Source organism: Parus major, chromosome 8, assembly GCF_001522545.3.
Source record: "Parus major isolate Abel chromosome 8, Parus_major1.1, whole genome shotgun sequence".
Lineage (NCBI taxonomy): Eukaryota > Metazoa > Chordata > Aves > Passeriformes > Paridae > Parus > Parus major.
In genome coordinates this window covers 16,346,327-16,368,522 of record NC_031777.1, presented here as the reverse complement: position 1 = coordinate 16,368,522, position 22,196 = coordinate 16,346,327, and the positions used below count along the sequence as shown (strand labels likewise).

The window sequence follows — 22,196 nt, the reverse complement described above, 5'->3', positions numbered from 1 at the left end:
CTGTGGAAGCTTCACCCAAAATATAAACTGAAATAAAGGCAGGTGAAAGAAAGGTTTTTCTCTTCCTTCCCAGAGCTCAGCTTTCCAGCTTTGCTGTTGACGGTGCTGTGCCCACCACCAGGCTTCATTGTCTGATTGCCTAGACATGTGGACAGGGGTTTTGGAGCAGCCCCTCTGCAGTCAGCATCAATTATGCAAGGCTTCCCCTTCCCTTTCCTTATCAAAATAAAGCTATACCTACTTCTCTACCTCACTGGCATGATACGAGAGTTAGTGAGTTGACATCTGCAAGACTTTAAAAGTATAAAATGGTGTGGAAGTTCTGAGAACTGTGTTGTGAGGGTCTCCCTTTCCCCAGCTTAAGGCAGAATGAGTTAAAGTTAGCCAAAGGGGATAAGAGAAACAAGAGAAACTTTGAGTCTACCAGGGGAAAAGGAAATACTGGAGAGAAAACAGACCCATTAGCAAATGAGGAAGGAGATGAAGTTAATTATGATTTTAAAATGGATGAGCGTCAGAGCTGCTTTTTTTTAAAGAAAAAAAATCAGTGCTGAACAAAAATAATAAGGACTGACAATTAGGAAGAAGTGGAGGCCTTGTGAAAACAGGGGTTTGATTAAAAAGTGAGGGGGAAAGAACTTGTAAAACACAAATATGTGTAAATGAGCAAGTCTAGATGAAATTCATCTAAAGAACAATGAGAAATTAATGGATTTTTCCAAATATTAACCCATGGCAGATGAGGAAAAAGTCATATCAGGGAAAAAAAGCAACAACAGCTTAAAAAAAGCTAATGAAAGTTTAGAAAAAGGATGCCAGTGATTACCTGCCAATAAGTACTCATCTGTACTCAAAGCAAGAAGCACAACTGGAGTGAGCAGGCAAGCAACATGTCTTGTTGGGTTATGAAGCCAAGCATTACATTTTTTGGGTTATGAAGCCATGCTACACAAATGAGGTATCGTTACAGAGTTTCAAAATACACCAATGAGAAACCCAATACTGCTGGGTCAGATCCAGAATTGCTGCTCTGCCTCTTTACACCAGCAGATCTATTTGCAACATCTGAACTTGAGTAAATCATTTGACAGAAATACCTTGCAAACTTGTGTTTGAGAAAATAAATCCAAATTGGCTTTGATAGGAAGGGTGTCATTTGGGCTAAGAATGGCAGTATGAGGCCACATAGTGATCTGAAGACAAAAATTAAAATAGAGTCTGGTTGTAAATATGTTATGATTATTTCAGCATAAAGAATGATTAAGACATAATTATAAAAAGAAAAACAAGTTACTGTGTGAGCAGCAGAACTAGGACACCCTGGTTCCCAATGTATTTAGATACTGTGGCTTGATTCTCAGGTGGCTGGTAGGTTTCCTCTGTGACAGCCCCTCAGAGGCAGGGGTGGGCTGGCACCTCAGTGGGGGCATTGGTAGGGGTGCCCTTCATATCTGTGATAGTCCTGTGTGTTTGAGCCCTGCACAACTGCCAAATGCATCTGGGGCAAATGGCAAACTTCTGCAAAAATTCTGAGGAGGGAACTCAGAGGCAGTGATCTCATTTGCCACAACCTTTACTGGGAACTCAGACTTTAAATCTTGAAAGAGGGCAAATTCTGACTGAAAATTGGAATGTCACAAATGAACAGAATGCTCTGAATTTTGAGACCCTGCCCCTCTCCTTTCTCTTGTTTCTAAAACACTGTGCCTACATGGATCTAGAACATAGAGACAATAGCTGCAATGGTCTTATTTTCATACCTAGTTCTAAGCTATTACTTTAGCAGCTTCCCATCCTCCCCTGACAAAAGGACAAAGCATTTTTCTAAGGTGCTGTTTGTTCCCTTTTAGTGTAAATGGTTAAAGAAATAAGGAGTTTCTATACTGATTATTTTGAGATATATTATTCTTTAAAGCCAGTCTCTGACTGTTGAACATGTATACCCAGCTATGATCAATAAAATTGCTTCTTGCAGAGAATGATGCTTACAGAACTTCAGACAGGTTAAATTTGCCTGTTCTAGGGAGGGGATCAAAGCTCACTTAGTTTATGATATTCAACCTTCAGTATAAAGCTAGGTCTGCAGAACCTCCTGAATATCATGTCTATGTCTCTGTTTCTGCACTGGGAACTGAAGTGAGGACAAAGGTACTATTTCCTGTCTGTTATTAAAAAACATCACTGAGTTGCATGGGGCATACAATAGATTTTTATATGAGGACAGAAAGATGCAAGTCTTTTTAAGAATAATGTTATGGTGATTCCTTTTCATGTCCAATTACTATTTTCTACTTGTGAATAGCAGAATTTTTTAAAGCTTCTAGCCTTGTTATATTTCACATTTAATAAAAAAATGTGTCCTACATGGTTTCACACCAGTAGAGAGGTCACAACACACATGGACTGAGAAGGAATCCCCTTAAACAGCAGGAAATGTGTAAGTAACACCTCAAATACGGTTTTGAGAAAAGTGACTTAGCACTTTTCATAGCTGTAAAGCTGGCTCACAGATGCATGGAAATCTATGCAGAAATGTACTTCCCTGTCTACCATCAGGATTACAGAGCTCAAAATGGGAAGTGCAAAAGGAATGGTATGAAACCAGAGCCAGCATGTATTCTGTAAGACCAGCAAGGCTCAGAGAGCCCAACTACCACTTGTAACCAGTCTTCTTTCCATGGCTCCAGCATAAAGTAACATTTGGAGTGGCAGTTTTATTGTGGGGAGGATTAGGGTGCCTAGAGACTCTTCCTCCTTCTCCCCTTCAGGTCACATATCTGGGGAGCACCCATGGCCCTGCGTCTGCTACTGGGTAATGTTGAGCATGAGGATGTGGATTGACACACCCTGATTCCTTCTGTGTTCCTTAAGGTCCTGGTTCCCCCCTTCTCATGCTTTCCATTGCAGATTTGCTTATTTCTTAACACTGCAACATAGTATATTGTGCATTTGCTGGGAGCCTAAAAAAGCAAGACAGATTTTATCATTTGGGTTGTAGATATTCAATGCCCATTATGGGCCGACTAAATTTAGTAGAGTGGCAATTCACCAGACTACTAAATTTAGTTAGGCCATCCGGTCATATCATTTTACTTAGCTTAATATTGGATATCATAAGATAGAGCCTATCAAACAGTATGGCTCCAGCTTCCCCAGCTGCAGATTATATTATCACTATAGCTTTTCAAAACATTCATGCTAAGTTTTTTAAAATCTTAACGTTTTTTAGTTTGTATATTTTGTTACAAGTTTATAAATATGGTCAAAATTAATTTGGCTTTCACAGTAAAGATCACTGTTTAAAAAAAGGATGCCACTGTTTTTCAAAGCAAAACCTTTGTCTTTCCTTGTATAGCTTCAGTTAGAATAGGAGGAATTTTATCAAAAGCTAAGTGGGCAAGGTGGAGTCCCATTTGGTGAGAAATTTTGCACAACGATTTTCATTGCCTTCATGCATTTCTCATTGCTATCAAATTTCTGTTCTCTTCCAGATAGAAAAGAAAAAAGGTTTTATGAGAATCCAGACAACCTGGCCTGTGACAGCAAGGAGTACTCAGTGCTAAAAATTCAATCTTGTCTTGTGTAGAGTAAATGGGAAAGAGATCTTGGTAGACCCCATGCACAACAGCTGGAGTTATGGCAATGGGATCAAATATGACTAACAGAATGGCACTTAAAAGCTCATCAGCCCTGCTATAATTCTTATGTGTTATATGGCAAGAAAATTGCAGCAGCAATATTCTAAGAGCCTGTGCACTTAATATATGGAAAGAAAATTGCAGTTGCAATATTCTGTGAGTCTGTGGACTTAATCTTTTGTGGGAGGCCTTGAAAGGGAGCCAGTGTCTCTCCATCCCGAGTCAGTCATTTCCTATCCAAGTAAACTGGACTGAGATCATCTAGATTCTGGTCTTCGTTTCTAATGAGCTTTCACAGTAAAACAGGAAATAATAATCTTGAAAGGGGAAAAAATGGTCAAAAATCACTCAGAGAACATTTAAAGGTTTGTTCTGAACAAGCAGGGCTAAGAAAAAGGCCTGAGAAAAGTGTGTCCTGGGATCACTCACAGTTAAAGCACTGATTAATTAAGCAGAGGGTCATTCTTCAGAAAGACTCAAGGGCAGTTTTGGCCCCGCGGCTGTAATTTGGACACTTCTGGAGTTCTAGATACACTGAGCTATTCTGTGCAGGGCCTGTGAATATGTGCATTCTTCTGGCTGAACAATGGCATCTTTATTCAAATGGGAGCCACTAAGTAAGTGGCTGTCTCCTAATATGGGTGGTATTTCTTCCTGCTCTGCCTCAATCTCTGCTGCTTTCCCGTGGCCTTATCAGTGCTTTGTAGCACAACTTACAAAATGAAATCTATTCATAATGCTAAAACCCTTCCCCTTTTATAGACACAGGAAAAAAAACCCCAAATGCTTACATATCCTCCAATTCTATGGCAGGGTGTTTACTTTTTTAAATGCAATTCTGCTTATCTGACGCTGGTTTGGAAATTAATAAAATGGTGCCTGGCTTTTATTGTTTTGACTATGGGAAGGAAATTAATCCACAACTATTACAAGTGTTTGATCCAAATAAGCAGAGATAAAACTACGGTTTCAAGAAACGTCGTTCCGTGTTTGTCAGGTATCCTAGTGCTCCTGACATGTCTGATTTATTCCTCCCTTGTTTAGTAGCAATACTGTCCAGGTAGTTGATGCCCATTCATCTTGCTTTGTGTAGGTATTTTTTCAGGGTGGCTTTATTTACTGTGCCTTAACTACTATTCCTTCTTACTCACTAGGTTTGGCTCTGCCAGCAGTTAGAAAAGATGTTGTTTGTCTGAAGAGACAAGGGTGTGGTGAAAATACTCTGTGCCAGCCAAGTGAACCAAAACACTATCTGAATTACTGAGCAGGCTGGAAAATAAAATTTAACTGATGGAAGATCTGGACCCCACCTGTCCTGAGAGACAGAGAGAAAAAGAATCATGGGAATTGCCAGGGGTTGGAGAGGGGAACTGTGTCCCTCAATTCCTCTCAGCAGTTCACAGCAGAGGAACGGGATTCATAGCATTATTGCTTGGGGAAAGCTAATGGCAATGTTTATGCAATATTAGTTGGTATTGTTAATAGTTAATTTGGTGACAGCAGGCTTGCTGTGAAACCATACTGCAGAAATGTGTGACTTCCCTTATCAGGGGACCTGGGCTGTGGAACCACTCACAGACCAGGCCTGTCCCAAAGCTCACTGAAACTGATCAATGGCTGCTGGAGTTGCAGGGACTGGAGTGGTGGGGCAGACATATTACTTGTTTCTAGCAAAAGCAGAGCCCAGGCATCTTTGGCTGCATGTGTATCCAAAAATTGTGCTTCCTGAAATACTTCTGAACATCCTAGATCTGTATAACCACCAAAAGTTACTGTACAGAGTGCTGGTTTGGTATTTCATACAATTGCAAAGTAATACAAAATACAGCATCCCTAGAGTGGAGACCATCTTTGTCTTCCTCTGTAAGAATCCACCTGTGTCAGTGGGCAGCTGCTATCTCTCTTCCCAGAGGTTTTTGCTCCACTCCACCATCCCACGAGTGCTAGGGAGAGCAGCAGCCACACTGGTGGTGCCAGGGCAGCCTGGCAACTGTGACCCACGGTGGAGGCATGACTCCTCACAAACCGTGTGGCCACCATCTGAAGCTCCACCAAAACACCTGGCAGTCTTCAGGCTGGGCACAAAATGGGAGGGAAAGTGGCTGGCATCATTCCTACATTCTGGCTGTTAGGTCTGCCCGACCTGCTAAGCAGTGTGTACTGTGAGAGAGGGCACTGAGTGGATGTGTCTCCCCACACCTGTGGAGAAGGAAGCCATGAGCAGAGCCTTGAGGGAGTCCAGAGAACAGAAGTATTACATTAGCCATCAGCCAGAGGCAGTTACTCGTATTTAAACAGTACCAGGCTCTGGGGAAATTCAGATGCAGACCTGAAATACATGGTTTGGCAAAAGACTTTTGTTACTGTCACATGTCTGACCTCTGAAAAATAATATTAATTCAAAAGTTAAATGTGTTCAGCTGACAGTGATAAAGTATTTGTGTTAAGGAGGAGATTTTTCATAGGCATAAAATCAAGTTAGTAATGTATTACAACTGCTTCCTTGATGTCCTACAGAAGGCCTGAGTCCAGCAGGTTTGGGGGACTTTCAGCTGCCATGAGGCACTCATTCCACCGAGGGGTGTGGTTGTGGGCTCCCACTAAAAGGGCTGAATTTACAAAGGTGGTTCTAAAGATTCATGATCTTTCTATACACTTTAAATACAATTATTCAAGATATTATTTCCCCTTGTTTAGTTTCCAAGCAGGCAGTTAGTCTGAGCAACCACAAACATATATCTTATAACCAGCTTTGAAGTAAGAGAGCAGCATTGCCATAATTCTGGAGATATGTCTTTGTTTTCTGAACTATATTGGCAGCCCATGATACCAGAATGTCAAAATGACATTCACTCTGTATTACACAGTGTATAAAAATTTGTTTTTACATTTTGTCTCCTTTGCCCTTTTCAATTTTGCTTTATTTTCTTATAGTTTTATAACTTAAGCTGTACATATTTGGAGATGTTTTTTTCCTTTCCTCATCTAGCTTTATGGCTTGTTCTGGCTGAGATGTCCTTACATGATTTGATTTTACAAGAAATATAGGCTAACACATGTAATTGTTCCACAGCGAACCAATCTGTCTGGAGCACTGGGGGAAGATATATATTAAAGTTTTCTTTCATGCTATTTACAGACCATATTGCTGGCACTACAAATGATGCAAAATATTAGAAACTGCAACAAGGCTTGGGCTAGTTAGCAGGGAGCATAAATGTATGGTGGGGCCAAATACTCCCCAGAGTAATATTTTCATCAGAAACAGAATGTACTGTAACCAGGGGAGATAAGCATGAGTAGGCTAAACTGACTATGCTTAGAAACAACATGCAACAACAGCTACAAATCACACACTGCTGAGTGACACTTGAAAAATTGAAGCCTGATTCTTCTATAAGGAAGAGCTCTTCCAGCTCCAAGTAGGGTGTGAGGCAGGAGCAGGTCATGGGGACTGCCAAAGTGTGCCAAAATGCATCTGTGCCAACAGCACAGAGCAGCTGTGACACTAGCTAGGAGGGGAGGCCAGGCTGTGCTCAGCCTCTGGAGACCTGCCACTTGGTCCTTGTGCTGGTGGCAAGTGGCCCTCTGATAATGGAGTGTTTAAGGAAGTGTCACAGAGCCAAGTGGATTGAGAGCAGGGAATCATCGTGGAGGAGCTCAGTAGCCTTTTCCACGCAAAGAAATGGTGTTTCCAAGCAGGAGAGCAGTGATGAAAACAGCCAAGAATTGTTGCTGAGGTGGAGTAGCAAACCTTGTTTAACACAGGGTGCATTGCAGCGGTATCAGCAATGTGGAGTCAGTGCTCCAAGTGCTGCATAGTAGGACTTATTTAAAGAGGCTATTGTAAAAGTCTTCAAGCCAGTTAATTACCAGTTTTTGTTATGTCAGGAACTCCTTGAGTTAAAGCAGAAAGAAACTATTCATGAATATGTTCCAGTTCTGTAGTTTAATGGGACAAATTTAAAAAAGAAAAAAAAAGAAAGAACGAGAGAATGAAACTGATAAAATGATTTAGTTCATGGAAAGATTGAAAAGTCTTACAAAAAAAGCTGAAATTACATATTGTGCCCCATCTACTCTTGCATAAGCCATTGAAATTGCTGGAGACTTAGCTGGACTAATCGTCCATTGCAGTTATGCATGAGCCTTAGGGAGTGCACAGGGTGCATATAGGCCAAATCACCAGCCTATGAAAGAGAGAGAAATTATCCAACAGCATTTTTTTTAAATGTAGATGTCCAGGTATGAAAAGCCAAGAGGCTTGGCTTGCATTTAAAAGAATTGAGAGCAAGTGAGGAATTTAATTTAATTTATTCACCAAGTGGACTGGAAGAGGTGTGAAAAATGGACTGAGGTCAGCCAGGTTGGGTGGGTCTCTGAGCAACCTTATGGAAGGTGTCCTTTCCCCTTGCAGAGGGGCTGGAACTAGATAATGTTTAAGGTCCCTTCCAACCAATTTTATTCCATGAAGGGATGCTAGGCAAGAAAAAGCTTTCAATGGAAAACAAAAATCTACAGAAGACATTAATATAGGCTCATTCCCCTCCTGCTTACACGAGTTTTTCCCTCTGCACCTCCCTGTTTGTTGTGAAGTTACTGATGGACCACGGTTATTGCAAGCAGATTCGGACCTAGAAGTCCCATCTGATCAGAAAAAAAGTAATATTGCATGCTGCATATTGAATTGAACTGCAGATATTGGAGTAAAGCCTTTTTAGAACCTGTCTCATACTATCAGAATTCTTCAAACATTTACTTTGCTCCTTCAGAACACCCTGAAAATCACCAACACATCTACTGAATTGAGTTTTAAAAGCAACTCAGAAACAGAAACAAATCACAGTTTTTGGCTCTACTGGCTAGAAGAATACTGTTGCCAAGGGGGTGCTTCCTGCATGTGTCTGAGTACCCCTGAAATGACCTGTCAGGTATATATGTGTCCTGGTTTCTTCTGTTGCAAAGAGTGTGTTAGGAATTTAGCCTACCTCTTGAGAGAAGGAATGAATCCAGCTTGCTATAATACCCATCTTCCTAAATCTTACCATTCCACAACTGAGACCCCAGACCTGCTCATATATTATGAAGCATCTTGGAGGAAGCTTTTATGGTTTTGTGCCTATAAATGCGATAATCTCTCAGAATATGGAAAAAGTGCAGAGGATATTGAACACAATTTGTTAGATATTCTCTCTTGGCATTACTTGTATCTTTTAATCCATGGTAAACTTCTCTGTGCTTGGCTTTTCAGTAGTCCCCAAGTCCTACACCAAACACCTCAGGAAATGAGACTACTGTAATGTAGGGCTGACCACACCATAGAGGTTATCAGCCTTTCAGTGGTGCTCTCTTCCCAGGCCTGATTTCCCATTTGGCATGCTGCTCCTCACTTCTCCCTGCTTCTGCTCCCTTCCTCTGCCCAAGGGCTTTGTTCTGGGTGTAAGAGCCCCTCTGATGCATGGTGAACTTACAGGGTTCAAGACATGAGGCTTTTGCTGTGTTGTTCTTCTTTAAAGTGCTAATTTGGTTTTACTAATATATTTTCAATGTTTGGGATTAGCAGAGCTTGTAAGAACACATCAGACCTGTCAGGTTTACAAGTCCACTCACCACCTCCACCCCCTTACATATATTTTTAAATAGCTAATTAGAAGATAATGCCAGTGGAATGAAATAGTGTCATAAGATAATGATCTCACACCACTATAGAAATGGTAAGTGGAAATGTTTATTTTCAAAGGAAAGAAACACTGATCATGTGCCTAATCCTATATTCTTAAACAAGTAAAATTCCTCTAGATTTCAGTAGAGCCTGAGGTGACAACATCCTATTACTGTGGCAGTGTTTCTGGATACCAAACGGCCGTAAGTGATGCAGTCATTTTCTCCAAATGCTACTGGTGCAGTATTGGAACAGATGTTTCCCTTACCTTTATTAGCCTGTTGTATCTTCTGACTTGGAGGACAAATTTTGCATGTGCTTCATTGCACCAGCTTAGACGCCTGTTTTTAAAATATGTGCTTTAGGAAGCAGTGAGCTGTGGTTTGGATGAAGTTATGCTTATTTTTAACTTACTGACAGTTCATAGTGGTGAAACATAAGTCTCAGTTGCTACTGCAGGCTCCCTTTGGTACACTGAGGATCCTCTCTGTGTAAGACGAATATGGTCTTCCTTCTGTCCTTCTGGAATTTTGGACAAGGGTTGTCTGAAGTTCACCTTTCAGGAGTCAACCACCTTCCCTTTGTGGTGGGGTGAGGGACTACTCACAGGTAACAGGTACAAGTGCATTAGCTCTCCTGGACTCACTGTTTCTGTTCCCCAGTAACAGAATTGAGATAATGTGGGGCAGATTTACCTCTCACCTTGTGTTTGTATTCCCACCAGCAGTGCTGCTGGGGGATGTGTTGTGCAAATTCTTCCCCAAATCACCTTCCAGGGAGCCTCTCTCTACTACGAGGCAGCAGTAACGGGGTGACTACATTCACCTTTACTGCCTCCCCCAGGCAGGCCTGCTTTCTACTGCAGCTCTGGACTCACTTTAGATGCAGAGCTGTCTTACAGACAGGGGAATACTGCAGTGGAAATTGGAGGCAGCTAAAGAGCTGCTTTCAGAGAAAAGCCTGATATTGAAAGCATTGAGGTTTATCCTGGTCAGAATTAACTTGCATAAGTTGTCAGTTCTTCTCCATGGAAGGTGGTCACTGGTTTTCAGAATTACTGCTGTTTTCACTATTAATGAAGCTTCATCTTTCCATTGGATCATCTCTAACCTGCTGTAATTGTTTTTATTTTTTACCTTGTTCACCAGTTCATGTCTAAATACAAGAAGATGTTTATATTGCATACATTCAGCTTTAATTGGCCCTTAAAAGAAGGTGTTGATTAGAATCTTCTCAACATCAACAGCTCGCTCGCACAACATTCTCTAATTACTGTTTATTAATTTAGTTCAAGTGGCATAGTTGAAAGCCCTGCTCAGATGGGAGAAGTAAATTGTCACTGGTATTGAATATGTAAATTATGTGCCATGCAAGTTTCCATGAAGAATGTTTAAAGTTAAATGTTACCCACATAAAGCCTTCCAGTTTCATCTAAGCCAGCCATATGACAGCTTTGCAAAAAGTGTCATGAAAATTTACCAGCTCTGGCAAAAAAAGTACTTGCCTATCCTTTACTTTTTTCCATTAACATAATCATGATGATAATAATAATTTATTTGCCCATCAAAAAAAAAAAAAAGTAATCATTCATTCTGTCTGGCTGGAGATTTGCAAAGCTGCCAATTGAATCTGAATTACATGTTGCTACAGTATAGACATTCAGCAGCCTGGATTTTTTGCCCTAGTGCAGTAACCCTCCCTTCTCTTTAATTAGCTGATAAAGTCAGAATTTCTTTAACAAAGTACTCATTAAACATTGCCTTGTTACATTACTTTAAAATGCAATTAAAAGTTTTAAGAGTGTCGTGGAGTTTGTGTGCCATTGTCAGCACCCATGTCACTCACTATCGGTTTCCACCCACTCACACAGATCAGAGGCCTCCTGTTAAATATAGATGGCACTTCATAGCATTTCTATATAGACTAGGCATAAAACAATATCCTGATGAGGATGACCTGACTGCACCTTATATTTCTGGAAGTAAGACAGGAATGGGAGGGCATTCTAGAGGAAGGAGAAGCCCAGTGTATTTGTTGTCCTTCCACCACTGCAGTTCTCTCTCTATGGCCCTTTGCGTGGGAGTAGCTGCACATTGCTGGTAAGTGTGCTGCTTCCAAGTCTTCCCAGACAAAGCTGCATGGGAACACCACATAGTAATTCTATTATGCATCTGAAACAAGAGAGACCAGACATCGCGTTAAAAGAGAATGAAAAATATCCAATGCCTGAATGCTGCCTGGGCCTTCACCCAGTCCTCACACTCTCGTTGGCTGCTGTTATCATGAATGGCACTAATCAGTTCCAGGAAATCTCTACAACAAGCATTATGTCACATATGGTTACATCATTCCCTCTAACCTCTAGGGCTTCCTGTTGACATCTTTGGAGCTCTTCTACGACCAAATGGTACTAGAAGAAATGCCAAGCTGTATTTTTATCCACTTCTGTCTGCCAGAAGGAATTCAAATGTTTCCCTTTTGCAGGTTTCACCTGCTGGGTCTCATCTTTGCTTCTTAAAATGAGCAAACCTCAGTGGACCTTCTCAGGGTCTCTCCAGATGTTTACATAAAGGATGGTAAGTGCATGTGAGGGGTTATTGAGACAGAAGGGGCTAATGCTTCTGCAAAATGTATTTTTGCTTAATGTCTACCAAATTGCTAATCCAGCCTGTCAGCTGTGTAACCTCTGTTATTAATTCCACCCCAGGAAGCTGTTTCTCTGTTTCATTCTTAATTCTTTCCTAGTAAGTGCTGCACCCCAGTGTGGGCAATGTTTCACCCTCTCATTGATTTTAAGCATTGTGCTGCTTGGCATTCCCCTTTCTCCTTGCAGGGCCATCTCCAAAGGTAGGAGCCATTTCTCTCTTGGAACAGACAGTGACACCCCATCAGCTTCTCCTTGCACCCCCCACTTGTCCAACTGCTTTGCTGAAAAAAGCGGGGCTCAAAGGCTTTCCAGATCTAATGAGCAAGATTTTTCCTTCTCAAAAACCACTGTGCTCCTTGGTTTGTGTGGTTTTTATTCTTATTATTTGTCTGGTTTATACCTTCCTTTCATTCTAAGAGTTTTATTTTTGTGGCTGTTTCTGTGTTTATTCGCTGCTGCAGTAGGTATCAACAACATGATTAAATTCCAGCTCTGACTGTTGCAACATAAGCGCTCTGCCTTCATTATCTGCAGTGCCTAAAACTATTTGATCTCTAATAAGTTCACCTGCAAGTGTGCCTCATTTGCATGATGAGGCTAACTGGTGCAGCCTGGGTGCATATTGGTCTGTGATTTCAGTTTCTCTTCGATCAGATGCATCAAACAGAAGGAGCTATTAGAATTGCCAGCGACTGTATTTTTTTGTGTTAATCATGCCAGAATACTGGGAGTCCCAGGCAGCCTTACCAGGCTGGAGAAATCCAACGATAAAAAGCATGGGAGTGCTTCTGATATCAGAGCACATACAAAACAGTGCTGTGCTGGGGATAGCTGATCCAGTTTGATGGCACACAGTGTTAAGATCACACCCTGCTCCTGAGCAGGTTATTCAGTAGCTTCCTCTGGTGAGCTGCACATCCCATTGCTCCAAGACCCTGAGGGAGCTGTGTCACCCAGCAAGGATCTGTCTCCTGACCCATCCGGCTCATAGCTGGAGGTGTCCTTCAGCATCTCTGAGGGTCTCTGCCTGACTGTCCCCAGCTCACATTCATCCTCACTGGTCCTGCACTTAGATCCAGTTGACATTTATATGGCAGTAATACCAAGGGTTTTACTGTCCAGAGTATGTAGGAAGAGAAAATGCACCAAGCTTTAGGAATCTGAAACTTTCTTTGTGTCTGAAACGGAAGCAGCAGACTTCAAACCTAAATGAAAGAAGAGAACAGCAGCTCAGTGATTGTGAGATTCGTAGCCATAGTGCTGAAAACGTGTCAAGTTGCCTATTTCCTTTCTAGATCAAGCTCAGGATAGGCTTGTGTGTTTTACTGTGTTCAGCATGACTTCAAGAAATGTGATTTTTCCCCATTGCAGCATCCCTTACTTCTCTAATTTCAGATTTCAGCTTCTTACATTGCATTTTCATTTGAGACAACTTTTAATTGAGCTGAATGATCTCTGAGAACATCAAAATGTCTCTCATTGATCCGAATGGGTCCTAGACTGAGTTCGCATTTCATACACAAAACCAACTGTTTTCTTTTGCTCTTGGGCTCACACAGCTCACACAATAAAAAACTAAACCAAGCAGAACCAAACAAAAGAATTCTGAGGAGCTCATCAGCAGTACTTGCAGTAATTTTTCCCTAGCACATACTTCCAAGATTTTTTTAAATGTCATTCATACATCATCTGCCCCAACAGACAATAGTTGTTCCAGAGAAGCTGTTGCTCTCTATTAGGTCAATGATCAGTGAACTAAACATTTTCTACTTAGGCCTTCATATGATAAAAGCCTAAGAGCTTTGAAGGAGCCATTACAGACTATTGCCTAGAAGAAATATCCATTTGAAAATTCAGCAATTATGTACTTCTATAATAGCGTGTAAAAGGAGCTCTGGACCCATTATGGGTTATTGAGTAAATAATGTATTTTTAAAAGTGTCTAAGTAATTTATATGATAGCCTGTATTGGCAGCAAAGAGTGATTGTAGACTAAACATTCTGTCTTTCTCTCTTTTAAAAATCTCATTTAAATCCCTAAATAGCAATTAAAGAAAGAAATCCCTGATGCAGTTTCAGTATTTCTATAGTAGTCAATAGCTAATGGCTCTGACTTTGCTGCACTGAGGCTGCCATTTTGTGCTGAGACAGTTTTCTCTGGTCTGACTTACTTTTTTTGTCTTGATTGGATACGACAGGAGGCTTCATTATCAAATATAATGTAGAAGTGTCCAGAGGCCTCCTGGAGGTCAGACTCACAGTCATCAGACCTACCCATAATCAGGAGCAGCCACTAGCCGGAAGAGCCACCAGCCGAGAGAGAAGACAGGAAGATGTCTATCCCTATTTGGGGGAAAAAATGAATCTTGGACAGAGGAAATATGTTGTCTGTGATCATGGAGGGAACAAAGAACCTCTGCCCCTCAAGTCCAAGTTTAGTTTCCCTGCTTTATATGTGGACCTTCCACAGAGAGGCTGTTCATCTGCTAATGCAAACTGCTCCTCTATCAGGTGACCTCAATAGTCTTTCTTCAGATCTCTGCATTCAGTCCTCTCAAGCACAGATCCTGGTCAAAGCAGATAGGAAAATACTGCAGTTAAAACATTTATATTGTAGCAATAATGTGTTATGAAACAAGCAGGAAAACAAAGTTGTTTTCCCTTTGTAAGCACGGAGACAGTTTCCTTAGTCCTCCCATTTATTTAAATTCTGCTTCCTGCCATAACAGGAACATAGGAGCATAGTCATCTCTTTAATAATTTTCTGTTAAAATTTGAAAGAATATGTTGAAACAGCTGTTTTTTAAAGAAACAGTGGTGCTTGAGCTGCTCTGAATTTTGGACATTATCTTGGGATCTCCAAATATCTGTTAGACCAAGCAGCCTTCAGTGCCCCAGGGACAGTACTGGACTTCTGTACTACCTGTGCCTTACAATATTGCAAAGGGCCTGACTTGAGGCAGCAAAAGTAAAACTATTTTCTTCCTATGATGATGTTCCATCTTAACTCTTTTTGATGGTACTTATCTGGCATAAATTTGAGACAAAGTCAATTAATTTAGTGCTCTGGAACCTGCAAGTCCAGACCTGTGTTGTAACTCGTTTTGTACATGAAACACCTTACCAGCCAGCAGGAAGAAAGCATCTGTTTTCCATGACTGCCAGGAGTTCTGATTAACCTCTTTAGAGGCCGTGTAAAGTCTGCTCCTTTATATGTGTGTTCAGAGCATATTGTGTGTGCTTCCCTATGCTCTTCAGTCATATCTCAAGAACATCACCTTTAGACCTGAATTTGAATACATCTGTTTAATTTCTCATTGTTTAAGGAAAGTGCTTCTGATGCAATGAATAGAAGTGTGGCATTGTAGCTGCCTTCTGGGAGATATCAAGAGATAGGTCTGTTTGTAGTGAGGATGCTGGCATGTGAAAGTTGTTTTTTTCATGTGTTTGGAAAGACACAAAGAAGAAAAGAAATGCAAGGGTACCAATGAACACATAGTTCAGAAGACAAAAAAGAAAGGGAGTGACTTAATGTAGAAATGGTAGGGAGAAAGGTGAAGTAAAAAATGGTGAAGGACTGGTAACAGAGACAGAAATAAATGAGGAAACAAGGTGAAAGGCGAAAATACATTTAAGTTGTATTCCAGCAAAACATATAACGCCTAAAAAAGCAATCGGTCTCTCTCAGAGTTAGACTGTATTTGTCACTTAGGAGAGTTATCTGTTGGGATAATTGACTGGTGTGATGATGAAGTACCTATCACTGGAGCATTTCTATGACAGAGTAGTCAAAAATCTAGGGAATGCTGCCAGCTATTGGATGAACCCTTCCAGTTCTATTTTCTATGACCATCCCATAATACATCCCATAATACGTGAGTGGGAGCAGCTACCTCAGTAACTGTGTGATCATGGAAAACCTGTTTCTGACCTGGTCACCTCCTCACTGAAATTCTCTATGATCTCAAAGAGTAAACAAGGCATATATTTGGAAATTAAGTCTATGAGGAAAATTAATATAGAAGGAGAAAAAAAGAAAAGGAACTGGTTGACTGCAGACAACATTTTCTTCTGACCTATGGACCCAATGCCACAAAACTTGCAGTTTCCTCCTTATACTGAACAATGCCATTCTGCAACAAATATAAATTTAGATACAAAGCTAAAGCCCTCACAATTTGAGTTAAAAGATCTCAGCGTCTTTCTTCCAAGAACAGTTATTAATTGATCTACTGTGCTTCAACTCTACATAATTCTGTTCTCCCATTCAAGGAAAATTCCTTCTTATTTTAACAAAGGTCACACTTATGAAATGATCTGGGATTATTCTAAACTGGTGATTATTTTTAGCAAGCCACCAGTTACCATCACTCTGTAAAACAAAGTGCAAAACAGGCTTTTAAAAGTAAAGTCTGGAGAGGCATCAGATTGAGATGAAACAAACTTTCATTCTCCCATCATGTGAAGTTTCTCAGGGCTTGCCAACAGGATCTAGCAAAGCTGAATATGCTAATGTCAGTGGCCCCCCCTTGGAGGCAGGAGACTTGGATTGCTCCAGTACATATATACATATTCAGTACAAGAAGGCACAGGCCTTTAAAGTGACCACTCCCGCCCACAAATCTGCCCTGTGGTTTTTTTTTTTGCACTCTGGGCCACTGAGTACAATGCTGGTAACTGGAGGAAACTGCTTTTTTTTTTTTTTTCCTGACAGTACTTTAGAGACATTAGATTCATTATTTGAGGGTGTGTGTGAGATTCTGGAAGTAGAATTTATGTCTGCTATGCTGTGAGATCTTTGGTATGATATTGACTCACTCATTGGCACCTGAGAGAGGTTTGGGGAATTCAGCAAGTTTTCAACAATCCAGTTTGAAAGATTAAACAGCATTATAGCTCACTCAGGTTTGTCCTAATTTTATTTGATTTTCACCATTTCTAATTGCATAAACATATGCAGCCAAGTATGCAGGTGGGGACTGGGATGATGTACAAGGACACTCAGACTCCATAGGCAGCTAATTGGTGGACTAAGTATTAGGGCACTTGGAAAGACTGGACTTTTTTCAGAACATTCTGGAGTAAAATCCTGTCCCCATTTAAACTGAGGCAATCAAGAGAGGAAACATTTTAGCTATAGATTCTATTGGAACTGAAGAAAGAGATGAGAGGAGCTATCAGATACAGAAAAAATACAGGATGAAAGTGGTTGTTTTGGGCAAGATTCATTACTTATTTGTCCTGGACACAGGAAAAAGATAGAAAATCTCGAGATCATAGGACTAGCCTGATAAATATGGTGATATCAGAAGGTTTTTGATCAGAGCTAAACACAAGACAAGCAATGGTTAACAATTTCAGATAATAGCATGGCAAATGAGAAGTCATTTTGTGTGAACATTGTTATTGTTAGCAAATGCTAAGCTGTAATATTTTCAGTGATATTTTATATTTTGTTTTAGAAATTAAATCTGTTTTTTCTATGTATAGGAGAGCTCTTGAGCCCCATGTTAAAGTATGCTACAGTAAAGTGACACCAGCTGAGGTACTGGCCTGGCTGTTTATGTGGGTGCTTTCTCATGAAATAATATTGCTGTCCATATTTGTTAAGGGAATGCTGCTGTTGACTTATTTTCTACAATCAAAACAGAAAGAGGGGTAGGAGGGAAAGCCTACACTCTGGCTTTTCCTCTGCAGCGTTCTTTATCTCTGATTCAGCATCTGCACTATGAAATTCGCCATGAATGAATGAACATTCAGATGTCTTCACTTCCAGCAGAGAGGACACAACTCTCAGGCTGAATTAGGCTGTTTGGAGAGGTTTACCAAAATCTCCATGAGTTACAGACACAAGACTGCTCTCTCACACTGGCCTGAACTGAGCACTTGGTGGGTAAGTAAAATTTCACTTTTTTTTTTTTCCTTTTGAAAAGCAGAATAAACCAAAGAAGTTGGTCACATATTTGGACCTGGACTTCCCAGTAAAGGCTTGCAAAGTCCTCTAAAAAATCAAAATATTTAGTAAACAGATCATGAAATATTTTCTAGCAAAAAAAAAAAAGAAAAAGAAAATACAAGAGGGATTTAATAATGTTGAAATGTAGTTCTCTGTTAATGACTTTATTTTCTTCTTCCTCCTGTTTAGGTAGTAACATACAAACTCTGACCACATCACCGGTGTGAAATTGCTGATTAACCTTTTGACTCGGACAATTGGGACTTCTCTCAACACCAACTGGTAATGCAGAAGACCATTAGTAGTTAATATTGGGACATCCCAGCTCCAGATGTCAAAAGGTTAATGAAAAATCAAGTATCTTGCTTTTACTGGGAAACTTGGAAACCTTCCCCCCAAAACAGTTAATTTTTTCTGATAAATAAGCCAGACTGCCTGAGCTGAGAAAGACGGGTGTTTTGCTGTGTACAGCTGTTAATTGAAAAAGATTTGGATATGCTTGTTCTTCTGGATGTAGATAAAAGAGAGATTTGCTGGCAAACTTAGTTGGTCTTGAACACCCCTCTGTTCAAATACACTACATAATAATCACGCTTTGTTCTTTCTGTAACAGCCATGGAGGGATTTTGAGGGGAATACTCATTTTCTTTAACTCATATCTGCCAGTAATCATTCCTGGCTTAAGACCAGCTGCCATTTATGTGTTTTATGAAAATATAACAGTTTTACACTCAAAACTATTTTCTTTTTAGGTAAAAGCTTCAGCACAAGCTGGTTCCCCGTATCTACCATAAATGCTATTTATCACAGATTTTGGTCTTTAAAACAGAAAGATAATGTTAAAACATTTTGATTACCCTTTCCTTGCTGCTATCATTCACAACCCATCTTTTCTAATTATGGTATTAGGACATTTACATAACCGGGAAAAGGGTCCTTTAACTACATTTCTATTATGTTTGGCACTTCTGTGAAAGGATATTATATTCATGTGCATTAGAGATTGCTTATAAAAGATCAAGACAATAATAGCAGATCAGACGATAAAGGTTCCCTTTTCTCCTCCCAGACAGGCTGTCTCTGACAGAAGAATACAGTTCATCAAAAGTGTCTGCAGGTTGTCAAACTCGGTGAGATTTGGGGACACTCGGAGGCTGTCATGGCCAACAAGAAGATTTTCTGTAGGGTTCTGCCATCATTCACCCTCAGGAAATAATCACTCACTACATTCTGCATGCTCTCATGATAGAGCTCTATTTGAGAAAAAAGAGCCATTTTATCAAAGGACAATATATCCCTTCTCTTGGTCCATGTAGCTTCCATTATCAGACCATAATAAATCATATTTATGTTCTCAGTTAATAAGACTGATTACAATGCAGGTTACAGGCATGGGAAAAGAAAACCAGGTGAAAAGATGTTTTAATGAAAATATGATAAGCAAACAGCTTCTTGTGAACATTTCAGGCTGTTATTTGTAATGATCACAGGCAATTTTTGATACATCTTCTTTAGCAATGGTTTAAGCTGCATAAATTGGCTTGCCACTTTATACATTGAAATAGGAAGAATCCCAGTGTCCTTCTTATGTTGTCTAGAATCATTATATATACATTATAAGCATAAAATGAGTTTAATGTATGTGCTTTGAAAAGAAGGGAAAAACAGAAAATCAGGGAAGACTGATTTTAATGCTGCTCAGAATGATTTTGAAATTTTCTACTCATCTTTGTTACTAACGGTGCATTTTCCATGAAATTTAGGAATGACTTGTACTGCTTTCATCTCCTTAAAATTAATATACTGTGCTTTCTGTTTCTCTCAATGTCTTCAAAGTTTTTCTTAGAGCACTGTGCAAAGAGACAGAGAGAAATTCTCCACTCAAAGTGTAAGCATATCTGCTGTTAATGCTGAGGGGAGTTAAGTGTCTGCTTCTACAGGAGAATACACCCCAGTGTTCCTGAAGGCACCCTGTTAAAATGGTGCAAGAATGTTTAATTCCTGCACACATGATGCATTCAAGGGCCAGCTTCCACAGAATTTTTTTAAGTGATTAAGTCAGTTTTTTATTAGAGTAAATATTCTGAGTTCAGCATGTAAGTCTGTGGAGGGAAGTGGCTGATGGACTGTCTTGCTCTCATCTTGTGAAGTCTTATTTTGCTATTACGTTCACCATTATACTTTCAAGATGAAGTTAGACATTTAAGGAATAATTTCCTCCTGCTGATACATAATTTTGACTGGGTCTCTGAAATTCTTCAGCACTTACAGAACGATGGTGACAAAGACTCCTTGGTGTTGTGTCTGCAGGACCTATTCTGCTCTCTGGCATTTCCCTAAAATCACTTTTAAACAAATTTTAAAGCTTTGTATTTGGCCTGGCCCTGGAGAATGGCTATAAAATTACCTTAACCCTTTTAGGACACTTCAAAAGAGCAATGCCCATATTAGAAACAGCAGACTGCTCTTCAAAGGCAATATCCTGATACAACAACAGACATAGATAATGTACTTCATGATGGAACTGCTTGATACAGAGAAAAACATGTTGTAACTGCCTTCACCGTGAAAGGGGTTTAAAAATGCTGCCTGCCAACTCCACAAAAACCAGAGCTGCTATTTCGGTTAAAGGCCAGTGGATTGTATTTTTCACGTCAGTTTTCACTAACCTCAAACATCACTGTTATGACGGACTGTCATCCAACCAAACCAGCATTCTGTTGAGATTCAAGCAAGCAGGAAAAAAACCAAACATGAAGGAAACTTAAAAGTCCAAATAGTAATTGGGGGGTGCATGTGAGCGAACTACTTTTGTGTAACAATACTGATTACTGAAAATGAAACATGTAAAAGAAAATAAACAAAAAGCAGTGCTTTCTGAGCCAGTAGTGTTTTTTTGGCTGGCAATTTCTCTTTGTTCTATTTCATGACACCAGGCTCAATGGTTGAAGGGGTGTTCTGGGCCAGATGTCAATCACAATGTCTGACATAAACAAAAATAGCTAAAAAGGCATGCCAGCATCTTCCTTTTGTTTTCCCATTAGCTCCATTTTTCTTTTCATAGGCTGACAAAAAATTACTGCCTCCAAGTGAATTCAGTAATGTCACTATATATCTAATATCTAGGAGACCTTTTGTTTTAGCTTTACTGGGCTTAACCACAAAAGACACTTGACATTGACAAAGAATCTGTCAAACATACAATGATCAGTGCAATGAAACCTCTCATGACAGAAGGGCACTATTCTGCCTCCCCCTTGCCTCCAGCAGCAGCCTGTCTGAGCAAAATATGCTGGAGCACATGTAGCAGCTGAACCATTACAGAGCAGGCCAGAAGCTGAGATGTGTCTTGTTTAAATTGTCATAGCATATTAGTATAATTAAAACTGCCAAAAGAGTAGAAAAGATAGATGGAAATGTTACATTACTTGTTTCTAGAGATTAACCTCCAGCCAGAGCTGAAATAGAGAGACATGTTTTGGATTTCTTAGAGCTCTGATATGGAAGAAAACAAGCCCAAGAGTACATCTCTCGAAGTGCAAGACATGAAGTCATAGTTCCTATATTTACACAAAAAAAGGAGAAACAGTGCTTCAGACAGACACTGTTTCCTCTGTGATTACAGCTCCCATTGTGGGCTGTCCTCTGCAGAGCAGTTGTATCATCTCTCAGCTAATTCACTTCCACTCCCCTCTGTGCCTGTAAGGTTTTGACACCTCTCGGGCTTGCTGCTGAGCTGATGTCACAGCTCCTCACACTGTCCCCATCTGTGGGCTTGGCTAGTGCTCCAGGTGCCAGCCCCACAGCAGTACCCAGTGACCCGTGGTCCAGGCTCTGGGCCTCAGCAGTGCCCAACAGCAATGGTCAGGTACTCATCCTGCACAGGTTTCATCCTTTGGGCATGCCCATCCCTGGGGAAGAGAAACAAATGCCTGCTGGAGGCAGGCATAGCTAGACCAGCCCTGAGACTGCTCTTGAATCCAACCCCCTTGTACACAAGAGAGCCAGAAAGGGAAGACTTAGATTGCTTTGCCTAAGCTGTTTCTGCTTCTCCTTGCATGGGAAGATGTTTGAACAATGGCTTCAATTTAAAATCTGACCTTTCAAATGCCAAGCTTCATGCTTGTTTCTGTGTTGAATGTATAGATATGGCTTTCTAAAACTGACCCTGAAAATTACGTTCTCTTCATCAATGAGATGTTTTCCTTCCCATGCATCGTTACCTCTCATAACTATTCAGGACAAACTAGTTATGATCCAAATTTATAATAATGCCCTGTGTTTATATCTGGT

At 40.3% G+C, this 22,196-nt stretch overlaps 1 long non-coding RNA gene across 11 annotated transcripts in view; it reads left to right on the top strand.

Annotated features, from left to right (window-relative positions):
- Positions 1 to 22,196, top strand: part of LOC107208118 — a 59,412-nt gene that overhangs the window by 30,014 nt on the left and 7,202 nt on the right. The window contains exons 1-5 of one of the 11 annotated variants that reach the window (XR_001523096.3): positions 10,909 to 11,707; positions 11,785 to 11,876; positions 17,559 to 17,840; positions 18,093 to 18,244; positions 18,973 to 19,033. This is a non-coding gene — a long non-coding RNA (uncharacterized LOC107208118). Of the gene's footprint in view, positions 1 to 10,908; positions 11,877 to 17,558; positions 17,841 to 18,092; positions 18,245 to 18,972; positions 19,034 to 22,196 lie in introns of those variants that run through there. The other 10 variants (XR_004498544.1, XR_004498549.1, XR_001523097.2 and 7 more) reach the window with 10 other exon arrangements.